We start from the raw sequence: 23,033 nt of genomic DNA, 5'->3' as shown, positions 1-23,033 counted from the left end.
TAGCGAAAGACGGTGTCTATCAGTTTTTTTTTGCTTACCACGGATTTTGAACTTTCCTTATTTTCGGATCGGAGCAGAAATTTTTGTTACTTGTGATATACGCACTAGTTTTCACAGTTGGGTTTGTTGGTATGAAAGCGAGTCAAATTTCATTCGATCAATTAATGTCCACTGTTATTACATGAAATTTCATTCGAACGTTTTGCAAACTTTTCGCGAAATTCTTCCGAGGCGTCGCAAACAAATTACGAAATATGTAACAGTGGTTATCCTTCATAGGAAAGAAAAAATGTGCCATCAACGCTCCCGATGATCCTCGTATCTCATTTCTTATCGATTCGATCATCGGATCCATCGACAAGAGTAATCGCCTAATTGCTCCTGAGCAACGTAATCAGGGGATTCCTTCGAAAGAAGAGGAGGCTTCGTTTTACTTCATAGGCAGCGTTTGCTCGTCGTGTGAGATTTGATATCCCATCAATTTTGCAAATTGTTAGAGTCCCTGGTTAATCACATCGTCAATAGTGACAAAGAGAAAGATATACCTAAGAGGAACAGAGATAGAGAATATTCGTGACGACGGTCGCTCTTCTTGTTCAACGAATCGTGACTCGCGTTCCGTTTAATTACAAATTACGCCCGTAATGAGCAATTAAGTAGCAGCTGCCAGTGGGCTAATTAACTAAGCGTTACACATAATTGAATGACCGATATGACTCGCCCTCCGCTTTGACATTTGCATACCAAATTATTCTACGATCATACCGCGGATACACGTTAGCAAATCACTCGCGAAAATGACCCAACAATAAGTACATGCCAATTCATAAATATTAAAACACTGAGAGATAAACAAAGAAAGATTTGACAAATTATTAAGAAATCATTGAACTTCATTTGGTAACGTAAATTGTAAGTATATAACTCATACGTTCGGCATTGTATTGCAACAAAAACCAATTACACGAAGATTACAGGGGAAGGACATGATAAATCACATCTTCGTATGAGAGCAATTTTAAAATCCAATCCGCCTTGTCAGCCAATCATATATTACCAAACCTGTCTGTTTTTATTAAATTTGGTTCTGGCGTTTTCTTTGGTATCCAACTAAAGACGATATTTGTTCGAACATTTTATTATTTGACAAAAATTCACGATGAAGGCGCTATGAACTTTTCGAATAATCCGGTTTACATAAATCACATCACCTAAATATCTGTCTTATCTATCGTTGTATGAAAAAACTTTTCAGGACAAAGTTACACTGTTTCAAGGGGCGCGACGGCGAAAAGAATTCTTTCTGAAGTTTAACTTTTTCTTTTTTTTTTTTTTTTTAAGAGATTTCAAGTTATGGTGCTTTCAAGAAATGGCTTTCACAACGTTTCATCTGTTTTGAATAACTATCTACTATCTTGAATAAATATTTACGAATTAAAAAATCAAAAATTTGCAGAAATATATAATTGCAGCCGATTAATCGTTTCTCTAGCAATCTAGATCAACTATCACGTTCTGCACGAGACTAAGTTAACAAGTAGCCGAATATTATTTTACCAACCGAATGTGTATCTGATCGAGCTCTTTTTTCTTCTTCTCAACGTTTCCAACGCTGATGGAACGTCTTTCAGCCGCCAGATATATAAATGAAACTCGTTCTTGCACCGATCTTGTCGGATTGCTCGCGGAGATACTCTCCGGTTCCTCTCTTTCGTCGTCGTCCATTTGCAAATGAATTTCTTGCTGGGTGAACGTCGACGACAGACGGATACGCGCCGGCAATGGAAGTTGTTGATCTGATTTAAGAAGTGGCAAAAGTATCCTCGAGCGAGGATGAAATTTTTACGAGCTGTTGAATCGGTGTGCTTTAAATATTATACCTATCTGTTGGCTGTCGGAATTATTAAGTCGATTACATCTCAATTCATTTTTCAAGACGAACGTAGTAATTATATTTTTGTGCCGCTGTTTATTGTAAATCGTTTATTCTAATCTTCTAGAGGACGAAGATAGGGTTAAATAGGACCAAAGCTGTGCAGAATCTCGGAATATTATTTTCACAAGTATTACTGTACAATCATCTTCCTGGAAAGAAATTGACATTTGAAAGGAGCAATTCTTTTATGAAGAAACACCATGTTAAATTACAAAATACTAAATAGAAATTCAGCAAAGTTGAATCCGATGATAAATATCTTTCAATTAAAAATGATCAAGCATTAAAAGCACAGTTGTAGGAGTAAAATTTTAACAAGGGCTCTATTGAATAGAATTAAAAAACATTGATACTACAACACCGATCATCAGATGATTTCGGTGTTGAATAAAATTAGAAAATGTTAGTACATAGCATGATGGCACTGTGATATAATTTTTATTTCATACCAAAGTATCCCATTCGCCACATAACTATAACAATCTCGCAGTAAAATAATCAAATCTGTGCCAACCATGCGGAGTTAACGAAAATAACAATATAACACAGAGAGATCGCCCATACCGTGCAAATACTATCCTGTCTGAAACAGAAACACGTTCGTAAAAGCAGGTATCGAGATTACAGTCGCTTCCTCAGTTGTGAAACCACAGGCGTCCTTACACTTTACCGAAGCATATCGCGTCTCCGCCAGGTTTCAGATTTCCGGAAATTCCCTTTATCCTCAGATGCCAAGGATGGAGTTCCTTCTGTTCTTGACCAACGATATCACGAGAATCTGGTCGCGTCAATTAGTTAATGGCGTGAGGACGCTTAAGCGAGCCGAGCAAAAATTAGAAAACGCGATGCGAGCATCGCATCGTGTCGATCCATTAAGCATATTGCGTCCTTTCCGTGTTGCGAGAGTCCTGAAAAAAAGTAGAGCACAAAGAGTACAGAAGTCGTTGGACGAAAGAAACACCTTGGTAGGATATTGAATCGCGGCAAGAAATACTTCAATTGAAAATGCTTTGTCCGACCACTTCATCGATAGCTTTATATATATGTTTTCTACGTTCTATTTTGCAAGCTTCATTTTAGATGATATTTTGGATAGAAAATTATATAGCATTGTATTATTAATAAAGTTGTGGATAGTAATTATTAGACTGCGAATTTTTCTGCAATTTCATGTTTTGATAAAGAAAAGTAAAGAAATGGAACTCGTCGAAGATAGAGAGAAATCAATTTATCAATTTGAATAAAGAAGCCACGAAATTATCCAAATGGTAGAAGTCCACGATTATTTCAAGAAGCAGCACTGGCTGACTTACGTTCGCTCTTGGAGCTATTTTGATTCTCCACGGCGCGGCCAACCGCTCGAAAGCCACTCTTCGCTCGATTGCGAGCGCTCACGGTTCGAGAGGATTTTAATTAAATGCCCGGGCTGCCTCCTCAAAGATCCCATTAGGCTGAATTCGTCGTCATTCACGCGCGTCGAGCGTTGCTCGCGAATTCTACCATCGAAACATTTGTTTCGTCAGAAGAAACAGAGTTGATATATATTTAATCGAATTTCTTCGTGAATGCTCAATTAAGCCTTATTAATTTCGCCAAAAGTATTATTTAGAGAGCAGTTTTAATTATAAATAAAACATGCTTTCTTTAATCTTCATTTTCTTATAGTTCTTACGTCACTAGACAGTGAAGGAAAAATAAATTTTAATGACGCAGGCACTCAGGAAAGTTTTTGTACGTCGTATGAAAAAAAGCTTTATTTTTTTGTTATTCCAAACTATGGATTATATCAATATTTTGTGAGCATCTTATCTTGATTTTAAAGCAGCTCTGCACTCATCTTGTTTGCTTAGAATACACTAATGTTATTTTATTTTATCTAATTAAATTTTTAAAATAAAATAAAAATTGTAAACAAAAGTTTATGTAAATAAAAGTAGCTTTATTATGAGATGTACGAATAAAAATACGTTTGGCGGACGACTGTATTTCTCTCACGTGGATTAAATTCCAATTTTATGGGAAACAGGTGAACGTAGGATGATTCAATATCACAGCGTACAAATTAATCAAGACATCTCGAAATTAATTAATTCTTGGTCTAACGTTGATTTTCGAGCGTTCGTAACCTATTTATTTCATTGAATTACTCGTTTCTCTTTTCCTCTCGTTTTCCTTATAACCTGATTTACAAGTTTCGGTTCGATTTACCCGAATAAATGGCATTTTACATTAACGAATTTTCGGCTCGAATTTTCCTTCTGTGTTCTACCGTGGATGCTTAAATTTTTAACTCTCGAGAGAAGTTTTAATTCCCCCTCTCCTTCCTCCTCCAGTCTGAATCGAGCGTGAACGACTCAAATATGGTCGAAATAATTAGAATTTGAAATTTGAAGGAAAGAATAGAAATTAAAAATGAGAATTAAATAGAAATAAATTGTATTTTTGTCCCAGTTGACTGTGTATTGTTTAAAAATTCGAGGAAGTTGTACCGACCTGTTCCAAATTTTTATCATATGCGACAAAAGCGGACTGGCTTATTCGTTTGTTGGTATAATTTTATTTCATTGAAATAATCAAAAAGGTTCATAACATTCCCTCACAAAAAATATCCAAAGTATATACTAAGTTTAAAATATACATTTGTATTTTGATAAAATTTTATCGAATAGATGTACTATATTTTCATGGAAACATTCGGAATCTGTGAATGGGATTGTCCTTCAACGAGAAATTTCTTTGTATCTCGACTTACCAACATTACCTTCTTTCAATTCTTTATTAAACTATTTCAAAGAGGTCGAAACAAATTTCATTCCTATTCAGCTTTCATTTCTTAACAAAACTCTATATAAAATATAGAAGTGTATAATTATCAGACTGCGTACGTTTCTATGCTTCCACATTTCTACGAACGTGACTAAAGAAACGAAACCTAAATGGACCTACATTTGCTTTATTTGCTAAATATTGTACAACAGAATATTTTACTTGCGATATTTCACGCACTTTTATGTGCGCATGTCGTACAGTTTCACACTTTTAAATTTCTCATAAATGGATAAACATCCATAATCTGTTGATTATCATTAATTCCAAACACAAAAGCGCACATAAATTATTTTCTGACTGTTTTTTTTTTTTTTTTGTCACTTTTAACACATTATTAAAAAGTTAATAACCGCCTACGGTCTCGATAAAAAGCTTTTCAAACAAATCTTTTACACAAATCTGCATCATGTATAATAAAATCATCATTAATATGTAAACCAAGCGCAACATCACCGATAAGTTACAATGATGTACGTACTATGCAGCAACGTTTAACGAGGAAATTATAAAGTTAGGGGTGATTTATACTTTCTTAGCAACAGATTATCGGGCGACGAGCTAGGCTCATTAATCGCCTCGCGTTACATCCTAAATAATCCTTCTCGTATGTTGTTACATGACGCTTGAACGCCGCAGCCAGTGCTAATTTGCATCGCGTCAGAATTACACTCGACGGTACTTGAGTTGCAACATAATGCGTGCAATGCATCGCGATGAACGCTGGGAGCGCGCGATTTTCATCTTGCCGAAGGTGAACTCTCAACGTCGCGTCGTCGCGTCGCTACGCGCACTTTGACCTGGTCGCGTTTATGCTAACTAGAACGATGCCAGCTCGAAGCAAGCGTGAATAAGGTGCGAGTAAATTGGATTCTGAGTTTGAAGTGGAAATATTGGAAAATAAGTAAGTTGACGGGAAGCCTGAGCAGTGTGATTATTTATATTGTAGTGATCGTCTGTATTGATTGTTTATTCAAATTTTCATTGATTACTTATATTATTTATTTTAACATTATATGATCGTTTATTGCTGTTTGCTTAAAAATAAAAATACATATTGGGGGCTAGAAACTCAAGATAGTACTACAAAGTAGTTGACTATTTATGTTAATTGTATATTAATATTTATTGCATTATATTAATTACACTGAATAATAATTGGACTGAGAAATATGTAAATTAATTACTGATAACTTCTTTTTTAATTGTCAAGTACCCTTTGTTCAATCCTTCATTTGTTTAATAATGGGGGTATAGCTCGTAAAATAGTTAATTGATAGAAGAGATGTATTTGGTACAGAAAACTGACAGATTGTTAGTTGGATAATTAATTACATACAGGTATAAATTGTATGATTTTTTTCAAAAAAATTAGAGATAACTAGAGTTTTGTAAAGAATGTACTTCATCGACTATAACAATAAAATCTTTCTAAACAGCTTTCTGAAATCACAATTTCCTTGACTTTTTTCTAGAATAAAAATAGTTACCCTAAAAGAAAAGTAAATAATTTTCTCGTGGAAAGACTAACTATATAACTGATTATAAAATATTGCACTTTTATTGCAGGCTAATATATAATATGATATATATAATATGACAACTTTTCTTCATTAGTTGAGGACACGGCGAAATGACACGAAACGCGACGTATCGCTTGGTTTCAAGCCAAAAATACTTAACTGGTGAAGCCGCATACAAAATTCATGTCCTATTCCGTGTCAGGTACTTTTGATATATTATTAGCTTACTCGTTAAGGTATCAGCCGATACATTCGATGAATAACAAATATGCTGCTATTAACAAGTGTGCGATATTGAACATGCGAAACTGGGCCATCGGAAGGATGCATCCCCTCCGAAGGGTCGAATATTCTAAAAAATACATGCAACCTTATTGCTATAAAAGCTGCTTAATGGCTTAAAGGATATCAGCAAATGACTATACATACATCGAAAGTATTCACACAGAAAATAAGATAACAAGAAAAAAACGTGAAATAAATAATTAACTGTATTAGGGGTTTCAAATTTAAAATATTTATAAATTTATCAAATGTGTAATTATATTAAGGATTCTTTCACTTAAGATTTCCTATAAACATAATAGTGTGTAAACATAGATTTGTTAAATCGCGATAGTCAAATAAATGTAACTCGGCAAAATCTAAAATTCTGTGATGTAACTTTAAAACGATCTTCTATTACCTGTTTTTCTTTCTTTTAATTCCATTACAAATATGAAGAAATATATACAATACAAAATACAAAATAATGTATAGTATTAATATCGAAACGCTAATTATATATATAAAAAATTTGTATATATATATATATATATATATATATATATATATATATATATATATATATATATATATATTTATATAAATCATACATCAAAAATCATTAAATCAAATAGTCGTTATATAGAGATCGTAAACATCCGAATAACTTCCGTTTTATTTAGGATTGGCCTCAGCAGTTGCAACGATGTTAAACGGACGAGCAAAACGTGCAAGTGAAATACGAGCGTCTGACCAATTATCGAGCTATACTACTGGCGTTTAGTCGAGCATATCGAATGCTGCGGAACAACTTTAATGTGTGAATCAAGGCGTACCGTGGGTCTATAAAATTACTAAATTAACAAATAACATTTCGCTCTACGTTGTAGAATTCGGTTGTTCATTATAATTTTCGCGTGTGATACCGCAGTGTAATATATTTTATATGTGATTCCCATGGGAAGCTAACCGTGCATTGTACCTTTACAGAGAATATTAACGGCGGTCATTAAGTTGTTCGTATGTGATAATAATTTTACAACGATATGTACCACGAAGCTGCAAAATCTCCGCGTTATATAATGGATTTTTTGCATATTTAATTACAAGGTCTCAGCAGTATCGTTGATTATAACTTGACTCTTACAATCGACCGAGATAACAGCGGTACGCTTTTATATTGAAACCTTTTGAGACCCAGAATTTTATTACGAAAAACAACTACTCGTAGATTTATTTATATAGTACCTTCTCTTTATCTTTTGTCCCTTTGTCGGAAATAACACAAGAAATATTTTTCACATAAGTTTAGATAATATTCCAGAGATACAGCTTTTTTACAATAAAAATAGTAAAAATAACAGTTTTATAATACAATTAGTTAAATTAATTGTCTTATATTCAAACAAAATTAAAAAATGTATCCTTCTTTTATAGCAAAAGTAACAATTTTACAGTACAGTTAATCCTCCGCTACAACTCTAAAATTAACTATCTTATATTTTAAAGAAATGTTACGTAATAATTTTATAAAAATGAAGATCTCACGTTTCGAACGAGCTTCTGACTACTATAGTACTTGCGACATTCTCCTCGCCCTCGATTACACCGACTTCCTTAAACACACGGAAGAACACCGGAATTCCCAGTTGTAGATACGAGTGTCCGAGTGCGAAATCTTCGGAGCACCGGCTCGGAACTCTAGTAACAGCCGGCGACGCCGTTTAACGTCGTATTTATGGGCACGACCGTGCCGTACCTCTGCGCTTATTCACGCTCCGTAAAATCACACGGTTCGTTGTATGGTTGCTTCTTCGTTTGCACGCTTCTTGGTCCCAGGGATAACTATTGTACTGGAAGCAGTGGAGAGAGATCGATCGAAGAAATTAACGATCGTACTAACGATTCTCGAATATTTTCTAGCATCGTTGTTCCACGAGGACTAAAGTAGCCTGGAAGTGAAACCGGAGGCTGCATGATCGGGCAAATTATTGATCAGGCATTTCAGGAAGTCGATTCTCAGTCTTCCGGAATCGCGTTCTACTGAAGTGGTAATCGAATTTCTTCGAAATCCGTCGAGTTCATCCTTTCATCTTTCAGAGGATTGCATTGTTATGAAAGTGGCTGATGGTTTGCAGGCTTCAAACTAACTTAAGTTGGTTGTTGAGGATTTCCTATGGAGTTTCGTGGATTAATTTAACAATTCTTCTTTTTTTTTTTTCATTCATTCAAAGTTGCATTCACCTGTGAGGATTATTGGCGACTACTATATTATACAGTTGCGTTACATGAGCTGGTGAATTTGCATAAAATAATTGTTCGTTGTTTATAGCAATATACTGCATCTATTCTACGTTGATCTTGGTTTGTTCTTGTTGGTTCAAACGATGATTGGTTCAAACAACTAAAATATCGTATAATTAAATTAAAGAACATTACAGCTTTAACTTGTAATATATTTTACAATCTGTTCCAATCATACTGTAACGCGTGATAGGTCGATATTAGAATTCTGAAATGAATTTCTAGTAAAGAGTAACATAGCAGATTTCGAGTAGGAGAGTAATATATGATCTTTCAAATGCATGGAAATTAAGTTTCTCTCATTTATCCTCTGCTTTTAATCGACCGCGTGATTTATTGCATATTTTTTAGCGCAAAATTTATTTGAAAAATAAGTTACACAGATAAAGCCACAGATGCTCTTGTAGTTTATGGCGGGGGATTTAAAATTGTTCGATGTAAAAATTCCTCTTCGTTACTAAAGAAAGCTCTTTTATGATCCCTGATGCTTCTTTATCCCCGTGAATATTTAAACTTGTAATATTTCTCCTCAAAGCTGTTTCACGTGCTCTGCTCGCGTCCTAAAATTTCTCCTTACGTGTAGAAAATGTTCACCTGCGTTTTAACGGGTAACACCAAACTCCTTCCGTCGATCCAGCAATAAAGAATTTAATACCTTTTACAACAACTCCAATTAGCCAATCTATTTATTTAGAACTTTGTCAAAGTTTTAAGCTGTTGACAGCGTTATTACGGAAAGTTGATACTTCGCCAAGAGCATCGAACAAACTTTCTGTAATCAGAATACCTAATCAACGATCCACCAGAACTGCTTTATCACTTTCAATTATCATTCCATGGAAATTCTCATTTATTCATTTCTATCTTAAAGAGGGAAAACATCGTAACTCTGTGTAAAGTAGAAATATCTTTAAGAATTTTTGTCAAACAAGCAACGTATTTGCGCGTATTAAGAAAATTTATTGTTTATTATTAGACAGTGGATCTTTACGCGAACACATATTCTTATAGATACAGATACAGATAAGAATTTCACGTTGAACGTGGAAGGATGTTTTATTCGTCTAAACGTAACAATTCCGATACTTGTGTAATTTTACGTTTCTGTATATTGTACGTTTTTGCATATTCGCCTAAATACATAGATATCCGCGATTTATTTGTTATAATTAATACGTACAGTGAATATAACTAGGAAAAATCTTTATATCATATTCAAGTTGATTTAACTTTTAATTATTATTATTCGAAATGAAAACGACTAAACTATTCCATGTTTATATATTACTGCACATATCGTACCTAAGAGTGCAGGAAAATAATTTAAGTCAAATTTATCCATTCATTTCTGATACAAACTCGATATTCTCTCGTTGGCGGTGATTACGCCATACATTCAATATGAAGCAAGAAGATATTTAGATAAAAGACACCTGCGTTTAAAATAGCAAAATTCCAACTTTTGCGAAAGAATTAGATCATTTCGCTGGCGAAGAAAATAGGAAGAAATCTTTAACAACAGAATCTCCACGTAGTAGCGAAGAGACTAATTTTCTCACGGTAATTGAACCACGTAATTTCTTCAGCACCAACGACAGGATACTTTTAAACGAGAGAATTGACGTGCACGGACGTTAAAACGCAAAGCTACCCTTCGTTTCTTATCTTAACGAGGGAACTGTGAAAGTTGAAGAAAAAAGAAGGGGGGAACGAGAAGCGTTCGGTTTAACGAGCAAAGAGACGCGTTAGAGATTATCGTGAGAAGAAACGTTCGATCCATTATCGGGTTGGGATCCGTTCGGGAATTTCCTCGACGAGATCTTCCTTCTGGGGCACTTTTAATTAACGTCAGACCCGTTTGGCACTCGATTCGACACTTATTTTTCTAGATACACCAAGCGTTCCCTTCTCCCTCCCGCGCTTTCCCTCTCTTTTTTTTTTCTCTCTCTCTCTCCTTTTCGTTATTCGATTCGCGCTGCAATCGTCGTAGATTGAATTTTACCGGCGCGAAACGTCAGTAATTACGCTCTTTAACTTCGTTCACTCGTTTAATATCCACCTGGCGGATTCCCACGTGCTCTCGGAATTTTATCTCGTTGAAATTGTTCCTTTTGCTTGTCGTTGGATGGAGAACATTTTTCTCAGTTTTGTTTACTACGTTGAACAAAATTGCACCGAGTGACCTGCAATAAGAGACGAAACATGTTCTAATTGAAATTTCATAGAAATTATATTTTACGTAGAATCTCTTTACTTTGCATGATCAGAGGGCTATGTCGTGTATAATTCATTGTCTGTCCCGTAATCATTAGAAAAGACTTTTAATTAATTCGGTTTCTAATTAAATCTTATCATCTTAAACACGTAAATGATAATCGATTCGGAAGAAAACCGTAATCTTCTGAAGATCGTCTAATTTTATTCACAGTGAAGTAATGTATATAGAGATTGAATATCGAATAACAAGATGAAAATGAAATTAGAAAAATTGTCATTAGAAAAAGCTAATACAGGTAGAAAATTACGTTAGACCATTGAAAATATCGTAGGTGGATTTAAATCCTAACGATCTATGGAATATTTCACGCAAATATAGAATATTCCAGATTTAACGAACCAATGAAAATGCATTTTTATTTCGAATAGAAGGAGTCGTCGATGTTTGGTCAGCGAGAAACAACGTAACTACAGTGGACGGTAGATCGATTTTTTCGAATTTCCAAACGTCAACACACCCTCAAATGCAAAACAGTTTCATCGTTATTCCCTTTGCTTTGTGCCGATAATCGATGGATGGAAATTCTCGTATTAGAAGAAAATAAAAGAGCGGAAGTAAAATGGAATGAATTAAAGTGCAATATCATGGCGTTTTTTGAAGGAATTACATCGTTATAGCGTTCGCACCAATTATTAATTTCAAAACCGTCCTACTTCTACCTCGTCCACTATTGTTTAAAACGTTTCTCGTCTATGCTCGCGAAATAGTACTTGCAACCCAGTTTTCTGTGACCCGATTCTCAGTTAATAGGACCGGTGCACGAGTGCGAAATAATTCTCTTTTGAAACGGTACTCTATTAACGAGCTTCCAATCAGTTTTTCAATTTCTTCAAATCGGACGTTCAACGTTTCCATGCGAAAAGGGAAAAAGAAAAAGCGAAAACTGAAAGCACGGTTATAGTCGGCCGAAGAAAGAAGTCGTTCGATTCTGAATTTGTTTTTAATTCTCGAATGGAGAACGTTGCTTTGTCATTGCGTTTTATGGAAATTTTTTATTCTGATATTGGTAGCTTTATTCGTTTAGGGAAATAAATATGTATTTCTAACATATTCGTGTAACGTATCGATCATTTTAATCAAGAACGTTAAACTTTTATCGAAAATATTCACAATATTAATAATATTCGAAATATTGAAACTTCCATTGAAAATAATCTTATAGGTCATTAAATGTTCTTAAAACAATGAGCATATAAATATAGAAATTTATTGGATATTAAAGATGTAAATATTAGATACTTTCAAGTATGAGAAAAAGATCAAATGAATTTCATAAATAGCGAATAAAATAATATAAGTTTCTCATTAAAAATATACCATAAGTCATTCATTACTAACCATACAATATCGTAATATACCTCACAAAAAAATCTACCGCTGTATTAATATTCGATACCAATAATTTTACGTAAACAAGCCAATATCAAGCAATACAATATTAATAAAAAAAGCTTATAAAATACAATTATTATACGAAGAACTAAATATACATTTTTACTTTCAACTCTCATTTTTTTAAAGTTTCCGAAATAATTATTAATAAATCCAAGCAAACTTTCTCGAATTATCCTGATACCACTAGCTTCTTAACGCGAGAATCGGAAATTCAACTAAGCTACGCGGTTCATTTCACGTTAAACGAATGCAACGCTTTCTGAAAACGTTGAGCGGTCTGTGCAAACCCGGGAGAGGTTATAAGAAAGCCGCGTAACTCGGTTACAAAAGCTTTCTGGCGAACAATCCCCGGTGTCCGGGATCGACCCTTCGACCATTCGCCCAGAGCCCTTTTCTTTGCCGCGATAATACGAAAACTCGATTTCCCGATAAATTGTTATCCTCCTTTCTAATTTTATTCTCGGGGCTTAATTAATTTCCTGACGATCCTTTTTTTCCGGCGGGAAACGCGTTATCTGGCGCATAATCGATAGCTTAATCGCCAGTAATAGTTCTCGGTATTAACCAGCCGCGGGGGTAACCACCCCCGAGGCTCGAATAAAGTCGTTTATCCTGAACGATCGAGTCCGTTCGCCGGTTGATGCATTCTCATTCGACACTTTCCCCATTCAATTTTTCTCCTCTTCTACCTTTTTGTCTGAAAAGTTACAATCTCCACGGATTTTTTCACCTGTTGGTTCCTGCAAACGATTACTTTCTTTCTTTCTTTCGATATTGTTTGCATAATATTAGTGGCTTGCTTTCGATGCTGTAGTTAGTTTACCTGAAATTCTAATTTTTTGTATACAAAGAGAAATTTTGCGGTAATAGAAATTTTGTTTCCGTTCTATGGTATGGAATATTGGATCTTTTAAAAATGCTTTCGTATGAACGATTGGTAAAATTTCGATATCAGTTACTCTGTAAATGTAAGATTTATGGGCTCCTTATTGTCAGACGTGAAATCAATCGATTCCACTCTTAGTAAATTTCTCAAAAACAAATGACTCGCTCTCGTCAATTCATTTCTCGCAAGATGATGCATAAATAAATGTAGTATCGTGGAAAAGGGCCTAAGAAACATCAAGTTAACCATGAACAATGTCGCGAGAGGCGAGGCGCCGTCGGGTCCATCAATGTGTCTTCGGTCTTTCAATTGTATAGTTTTGTAGAAAAGGCCTACGTGACCCTGGCAACGAGCGTCTGCGGGACACGTGCGTGGTGGACCTAGGAAAAAACAAAGGGATGCTAGAACGGTCAGAATGCGAGTTGAGAAGCGACAGTGTCGGTGGAGAAGTCGGAGAGTATGAATCGGGAAGTTGAGAGCCGAGTATGATAATAAGACGTACAACGATATTGTAATCAGTTTTTTGTATTGAGTATTGCTTGTTAAACTAAAAACTTAACTCCGAATAAGACATCATTACTTGTCCTTACTCTAAGACCCATTTAAGTTACCACATATATTTTTGAGGGCTTGTCAGTGCTAATTTCACTCGCTGAATTTCTCTAGCGAGTCCTCTAGGTCTTTGAGCGTTAACACTGTGCGCTTAAGGCTCGTTTTGCCTTGGTCGTCTTATCACTGGAATTACCCGTACTCCGCCATCTTGATTATTGAGATCGCGATTTCCTGAACCGTTGACGTCTAAGAACGGTTCTTCTCCTCCATCACGCCCGATCTCTCTCATCGTTATCGTCGTCTTCTCGCGCACCGTGTTCCCGCTCTAGATCCCGGCTGAGCCCCCATTTGCAGTATCGGAATACTTAGGCTGTAGATGTCGCTGCTGGGTACGGCCGCTTTACTTCTCATTTTTGTATCGTGGAAGAAAAATCGGAGTCCCGTCGCCGGGATTCGAAACCCGGGTTCCGAACGTTCGTAACCTAAGGCACTAACCACTGCGCTGCCGTCGTCCGACACTAATTAGTGTCGAGTGGTGGTATTTGCTATCGAGTGCCGCCACAGGCCTTTTTTCCACGATACTACATAAATAATTGTAAATATCGAAGAAAATTTGTAAATGTTCATGGTATATGTACTACCTCGTCAATTGTTTCTGATCTGCTTTAAATTTTATATGATCAATCAGTGTGACATCTAAAAACGAAGAAGCCAAAAATTTTTGCTTTCTTCAAAAATTTGGCGACTAACAATGGATATAGAAAGATGAAATATCATGCTAATAAAATATAATACAGCGATGAGAAACAGATATACAATTATAAAAATATAGACGTATACATATACGCGTAACTTCCAGGTCTCATGACTTTATTTAGAAAGGATTAAATATTTGAAGAAATATTAATACTGCTACTCTAAAGCAAATAAATTAATATCATTGTTCAAAACTTTGTTCGAAAATTAGATACTTGAAGATAATAAATCTCCGATAATTCTATGAGTATATTCTCTGTGGAAAAAGCATTTCCAAAGTACAGATGTGATTCAACATTTCTTTGTTACACTGACCACAAGGACGACCATCTTTTTCACGTCGGATCCCATAGGGGGAAAGGTGCAAAAATTAGGATCAACATGGACCGCCGTGGGATCTCTTTTATCATTGTCGGAGTTACCGAAGAAAAATAGTTTCCGTAAAAGTGTCTTGTTCGAAAAAGGGACGATCCCAGATAACGAGCAATGCTATATGTAATTTTCATTTAGTTGAACTCGTGTCTAAAAGGTCTGAAAACGAATATTCTTCTTTTAAAAGAAAAATATATATTTCTTCAGTTTGAAATTTATAGAAAAAATTCTTCCTGCGGATACGATGCCGAAGACGCGCAAACGGGAAAGTTTCATATCCAGAATTCGATAGAAGAATTTGGAATTTTCGTTTCCTCCAAAAATAAAATTTTCAGAGAGAAATGTTCGAGGGTTCTGTCTTAGAAAAACTGAATTGAAATTCGACATATCTATTTTCGTTGATACTATTGCGATTGTCGTAAATCGAATAAGGAAAAAAACTGTTATTTAGAGAGCATTCTCTTTCTAGAGAATTATTCGTGTCAAGAAAAAATTTGATTCTTATATTAACACTGACATTTTGATAAAACTAGTTCGGAATTTAACGTATTATCTTCCAGGAAATCATCGGAAAAATTGTGTTTCTATGACAAATAAGCGATAAAAAGACAATTTCTTCCAAGAATAAATTCAATCCTGAAAGTATTAATAATTGCTATCCAATATTTCACAAGTTTTGAAACTCCTCAATTCCCAATAAGAGAACCAAAAATTAAGAAGCCTTTTTTAACCACATTAAAGTTCTAACCAAATCAATCACAACCGCCACATTTTCAATTCCCCAAAATTCACCTTCTCCCATATTTCCAGCCCTCCCCTAGATCTCCCCAAGTTTCATCCCTTTCGTGGCTTCGATAAAAATAAAGCGCCATAACCCGTGACATAACCGGAATTCCGTCAAAACGTTAACCTCGACCAGTTCCTCGAGATCGTGATTTGTATTCCATCAGCGTGGTTGCAGCGGAAGTTTTCGTGGCCGTGAGAAGCGACCATAGAGCCTGGTGGGAGGAAATCGGGGAAAAATCGAGCTATCCTCGTGTGAAATCGAACGAATGGGACACGAAAGTGGAAAAATCGAGGATTTCAGAAGAAGCAGACGGAGAAGAAGAAAAAGAAGACGGAGAAAGGGTGTTAGGGATGGCGTGAAATTTATTGAAACGCATTAAAGTTTGTTGCTTTTATGGTCCGGCGTGGGCCACGTACACGGCTGCAGGTCAAAGAAGCTCGTTGATTTATGCGAGTTGGAAAACTTTATTAACTTTCTGTCAAGAAACGTGTTGCCCGGACAAAGTATAGCGTCGGAGGAGACGAAGAGAGAGACGAGAGGAGTTGAAGGAAACGACTGGAACTAGAAACGTTGCGCTCAAACGACGAGGAGGATCGAAGGGGATGAAAGGAAGGGTAGTTTGCGGTGAGACTGCCGTGGTACGAGCTTTCAAGGGTTAGACTCGTAATTACTTATGGGCCTTCCTTTTTTATCATGTGCTCTCGGATATTAACTGCACGAGTTTGGATAGGTTTGGATAGGTTTTGCGTGGACTTCTTATTCCACTGGGTTTCGATGTATTTTAGGGGTGGAGAGTGCGGTGTTTTTAAGTTCGTGACAAATGGAGTAACCGGAGCCATTTAATTCGTTTTCGGAATCGGACTTTATTTTGGAAACTTGCTGTTTAGATTTGATTCCAAATTCATTTCAGTATATTTCCTATCGTGGTTGTTTGGCTGTTTTGTAGATCTTGGACGGATGGAGTGCGTAGTTGTTGAGTAGTATTGGTGGATCGCATTTCATTTTCGGTATTTGGTGCTTAAATTTGATTTGAAATTCATTTCAGTATATTTTCTGGAATCTGGACAAATGGGGTAGCTGTTGAATTGGGATTGACGAAGACACTTCGTTTGATTTTAAAGTTATTTCATTTCGGATATTTAATGTACAAACATTTGAAATGGTACATATACAGGATGTTCCATTCTTGGGGGCTAAAAATTATCTGTAAACTTTATGGCCATAAATAAGAAGTAAAAATGTATAGTAACTAAGACTACAAGGTTTTTTTTGATTTTTGAGTTCCTCCTCAATAGTGAATCATCGATCCTTCGTATTGATTCGTTTTTTATATACTTTTTCTCCATGCTTTCTCACAAATTCGTATTTTCGTTGTGACATACGGATTTATATAATGCAATATTTTTATTTATATTCGTAAAATGTTATATTGACAAACTTTGGTCGAAAAAATTGGAATACGCTATATATTAATCAAATTGTTATTGACAAATTGATAATGGAAACGAACGTTGGATGAAATATGGTTACTAAAATCCCATTTATTTACTTCGAGAACGTTTTAGTTTAATATTTGACGTAATAGAGAGACGGAAGCTTTCACTGAAATATGTATTAACGTAATAAACAGTTCACATGGAAACTTCATTTCCAGTTCACTTATCGAGTTAATGATTTTACGGTCTGGACTTTAAAAATCCGTCACATGTTCCGCGTTGTCCAAATACATACACAGTCACACATAATTTAAATTGAAATTTTGACTTTAATCTACCGTTTAAATTTAGAATTTTTATCTAATCTGTAACTTTTAATTTTGTCAACGAGCAGTCACAAGCGCTTTGTATTATCGCAAAAACCTTCTTCGATGCAAACAACAATTCTTTTATAGTCGTAAAATGTAATAGGAAGTTGCGAAAATTAAATCAACTTCACTATGATTTCTATTGGAATTATCTTTCAAAATTATGCCTCTCAGTTACAAACTCGATAAATTCGATTTCTCGTTGATTTTCAAACTTTCTAAATTAATAAAATTTTATTCGCATTTTCATTTATCTCAAACAAACTGCGATAATCATTCCTTTTGGTTCGCCATTACGCCTGAGCCTTGACAATCCTAAAAAACTGGACAACTTTTTTCGCACACCGCTCAAACGGATCTGTGGAAGGAAATCCGATGTAAAAGAGAAAGAATGTTCGAAATAAACGATGCTTCGTGACTAAACTTCACTTCTCGATTCTCTATTTTAAAAATTAGTATAAAATTACTCCTGCTTTTTGATTCTGTTAATTAAAAAATTATTGTAATATACGATAAGTATTACTGGAAAATTGTATTTATCGCGATGATAGAAACATATGGTATCGGGCAAGGAATTAAAAGTAAATATAAAATATTACTTATAATTGCATAAAAAACCTAGTATATGAAAATAGGGATTATAAAAATTATCTACAAGTTATATTCTATTCTGCCTATTATTTTTTAAATGGCTGATTTAACAATCTTTTATCATCATCCCACTGCTTTAGAATTTTTCAGTAGCTGTTTAAATGAGCATTAACTATAATAACCCGTAACGCCGTGTCGGATGCAAAATGTTGTTTTTACCATTTACATTTACATCTAACCATTTACATTTAATAATCTTCAGTCGGAAGATTTGGAACTAGAAATTCAGATTGAACTTTGTAATGTAAATTTCAAAGTTGTGAAATAAGTAAACAAACACATTTGTTTTTTAAGTAACGCTAGAATTTAATATTCATTTTTGAATTGACAATCTTGAAACTTGAAACTACACATAATAGTGCTCGATAGACTGCGGCGTTGAACTTGCGGTTCGTAAGTGCAGCGAAAAAGAATACCACAGCGAAGGTTAATTCAAACCGCATGAAAATGATGACTATGCCGCGGCAAATGCGATCTCGAAGAAAGGCAACCGAAATTTTCGTTTTGTGGTAACCCGAATGAAATTAACGCTGTTGGCCAACCAGAAAGTTGGTCGATTACTTCGAGCGAAATCCGTCATCTAAAAAATCATTTAAAAACGATTCTAACTTACTCTGTTTATGTAATTATTATTCTTTTATATCCAGTATATATCATTCCTAAGAGACATCATTTTCATTTTTTAAATTTTATCTCCGAAATTAAAATTGCAATTAAAATTAAATTAGCATTGTTTCGTCTTAAAATTTAACCTATTTTGATTGAACCGTATTTATTATCAAGCACTTTTCTTAAAATATGAAAAGGTTGAACTTGCAAAATCGTTTTTTTCTCTATTGCATCAACGGAAAAGAAAAATTAACCCGCAGTATGAAACACGAATAATGATCATTAAAAATTTTAACAAGCAGCTTTGCAAAGGTCGAAGATAATTAATTTACATAAGGTTTTTTCCTCAACATTTATCGTTGATTTAACGTAATTTAAAACAGTTTTACGCTCCTTTTACGTTTGTCTTCCCGTATGCGAGTTCACAGGATTCGTTAATCAAACTAATTGCGTCGTTTTTATTCTTTCAGGTGAGTCTGTCAGTGAAGTTCAAAGTTATCCGCGCACTGCGATGGCCCGGCTATAAATCGTTTAAAAATTGCAATGGACAATCGACGTAATCAATTAGAGACAAAAACTGTGCGTGCGAGAGATATCGCTACATAAACGAAACGTAAAAGTAAGTCGTTATTAACAGATTTCATATTTTTGCGTTTTTACACATCTCGAAGCTATCTATTTTTCTTAATTAAGAGAAGGAAATGAACTTTTTATCCAAATAACGTGTATGTGAGGTAAAATGTGTATTCAGATAACGGGAAAGTTAATTTAGTTTTATTTAAGTTAAAGTAAAAATGAGGAGAGCCAAGAAATTTACTGTATGTACATAATTGTAAACAATTCTTTGAATGGAATTTAATTCCAATTAATTTAAAATAAGTAGACAAAATGTAAAACGACGAATGTTCTTCTTTTATGAAATTAATTGAGAATTAACTGAGAAAGAAAACAGATAGAGAAATATACAGAATACACATAATTACAGAAAATTTCTTAAACTTAATTTTAAACGTAAATTTCTAAAATAAGAAAAGAGACAAACTTTGATATCAAGTTCCTCAATGTAAAATTACATTTATCATCGACCGTCCTAGCACTAAAACTGCTCAAGCACGCAAAATATCTATATCTCTTTCTCACATTTCTCAATTAGTATCATAAATTAATCAAACATTCGATAAAAATTACACGCGTAATTAAACTCGTTCAAAAGCTTCGAATAGAACGAAACGTTTCAAACACGTTTCCGAATGACATCCGCCGTTGCCTCGCTTTATTTTCCACGTCGCTGTTTTTCTGCTAAAAAAAAAATAATAATAAATAAATAAAAGCAACCACTCGAGCCATCCAAATGAGACGAATAAATAAGAAATGATGGGAGAAAAGTGGGCGAACTAGGAGCGTTAGAAATTTTCGCAAATTCTCGCAACATCATCGCGGCGAAAAAGCCGCTCATCAGGATACGTTTGTGCATGGACCTTCCGCGTCTTCTGATTTCTATTTGCCGAGCTGAAGTGTACTGCGCGCTCGAACTTCGACTAGAGAAAACAAGAAACAGGGATGACGAGGGATGAAACGGGAGACAGAGAGGAGAACAAGGATAAGAAAAATCGTGCTTGCCGGCGCGTTCAACGTGTTTCCCTCAATTGCTATTTCGATTTACTGGGCGTGAATGCTTCAGATACGATATTGCCGCTGCAGAGCCGGCACGTAACCCCTCTGTACGTTTCACCGTGGAAACGTCTGTGCTCGGCAAACATAATATTTAACTTAAGGACATTTGCTGCAGACGCCTGTGTACATAGAGAGCCCTTGATCCGGGGGTAAATAAGAAGTCGGCGTAGCGCGATGCAGAACCGTGACTCGAAGAAAAATTTACTGTGACAGCGGCTCACTTCATTTACCGGTTTATGAAGTATTTGTAACCGGGGCTGCGGAATCCTGATGTAGATATTGGATACTCCGGTGTTCCTGGGATTGCGGGGATCGTGTGCTTGATGATGGGGTGGAAGAGATTTAGGTATTTTGCGAGGGTGTATCGTATTATTTGCTACAAATTCTGGCTGTTGATAATTTGTGGTTTATGTGCGTTTCATTTCATTTAATATACGGGCAATAATCTATTTGTACAAAGGATAGATACGTGCAATTATATGTACACGGAGTCGTAAAGTATGAAGCGAAAGAAAAGAATGTATTTTATTTGTAATGGTGTAACGGAAGGGGTGAGAAAGAAGGAAAGTGGTGAATAAATGAAAGAAATGGAAGAGAAAGTGGTTTTGTGGAAGCTTTTTCTTCCAGTTTTTTCTGTGGTGAGAATATTACAGTTGCATGACTTTTGTAATTTTCATGTTCTAGAATCTTGGTTTTATTCAAGAAGTAAGATAGATATGTATATCGCCTAGGGTATAGCTATTTTATTCAATAATAAAGCTAAATATAAAATTCATATAGGTAGAAAAATCAAGCAATGAAATGCTATTGATTTTAGCGTGTACTTGATCCATATCGATGTACTCCTTACGGTTATGCGTCGCGATGTCTGCGAAAACTGATAATCTTCTCTCACTAACTAAATCTGAATACGACAGATTATAGATCGAACCGATTGTGCGTAATTATGTCGACGATAATTAACGACCGCTATATTTAATTATAATTCCCATCGTTCCAACAGTGCTGATATCTTATTTTATTCCGAGCCTATAGTGCCGCACGTGACACCAAGAGATACAAGAAAATTAATGCGTAAGCGAGCTGAAAATGCGATGCAGGAATAGAAAAAAAGACGCTACATGGAGGGTCCTTGTGTCCCTATCTAATAACCCTTGCATATTTCTACAGTAAATCCAAAGTGTAACTCGTATCAACAAGCGGCGTCATTATGCATGCCTGATTAGACAAAGACAGAAGGGGTCTTTATACAGCGTTTCTTTTTTTTCTTTTTTTTTTTTTATTTTCATATCGCATCCACTTAGGCGGTAACGTATGACTCGTGTAATCTATCTTTGTATTTGTACGTAACAGAGAGGTGTGCGTAGCTGCCAGACCGTGGGATACAAAACATTACACGTTAGATTTATCTTATACGTCGTCTGTGCTTCTACCAATATTCGTTTCTTAACAGGCTCTTCCCTATGCAAAACGCTACAAATAAAAAAAAATTTTCCTGCTTCAGAATTGTGTCAAGAGCAAAGATAAGTACACATTGTTTCTGGCTGTCATTCTCTTCAAAAAAAAAAAAAAAGAAAAAAGAAAGAAAGCGCGAGAAAAAACAAGAAACGAAGCGAAGGGAAGAAAAAGAACGAGGCACCGGCAACCAGCCAACGAATGAAAGAAAGAAAAAAAGAAAAAGAAAGGTTCGAGACGCGCTTGTTTCGCGAACGTATGTATTATACGGTGTTAATGACGATGAGTGAAGCCGTCTTCGAACTCGAAATCCGGCGTTGTTTGCTCAATCCTCGTACTCGTCGTGCCTCGACTTCCAACCGCTTCTATAAACACGGCCGGTTCTTTCGCGTTGCGAACATCATCGACTTCTTCGTCGACATCCCGAGGAGAGTCGACTTAATGCTGACTTTCTGCGCACAGCTCCAGCGGAACTGTTTCGAGAGAGCTCACGACCATTGTTAAAGCATTGGCGATGCATTTTCAAGAGTCGAACATGCTTGGAATAATACCACGCGTGGAGATTTGTGATTGTCAGGATTGTTCGATTCTTCCGTAAACGCTGCCAATTATTTTCGGGATTATGTCAATGAATCCTTAACCCTGAAAAACTGATGCAGGCAAACGAATCTCGGTTATGACAATTTTAGTGGAAATACGAGATTCTGGACTTTGCTATTCTCTTCATTTCTAGTCTTTTGGATATCTCCAAATTTTGATGGAGAAGATTATGGGAAAAGATAAGAAGAAAATTTTATTAGAAGTCTTTGCCAAAGATAGTTGAATTAATATAATTTAGAGATTGTATTCCGCGTTTTCTTATTTTTACCTCTTTAACCCGAAGTTTTCCCGATACTCGCGGAAACCGCACCGTTTTAAAAGTCAAAAGCGATGTTTTAATATTTGATGTATGTATTTGGTT

At 35.4% G+C, this 23,033-nt stretch overlaps 1 protein-coding gene across 1 annotated transcript in view; it reads left to right on the top strand.

The window, feature by feature from the left end:
* Window positions 1–23,033, top strand: part of LOC126867884 (mannosyl-oligosaccharide 1,2-alpha-mannosidase IA) — a 691,228-nt gene that overhangs the window by 142,025 nt on the left and 526,170 nt on the right. The window lies entirely within an intron of this gene.

Source organism: Bombus huntii, chromosome 7 (assembly GCF_024542735.1).
Source record: "Bombus huntii isolate Logan2020A chromosome 7, iyBomHunt1.1, whole genome shotgun sequence".
In the NCBI taxonomy this organism is placed as follows: domain Eukaryota; kingdom Metazoa; phylum Arthropoda; class Insecta; order Hymenoptera; family Apidae; genus Bombus; species Bombus huntii.
The sequence above is the reverse complement of the archived record's forward strand: the minus strand, read 5'-3'. Positions and strand labels throughout refer to the sequence as shown.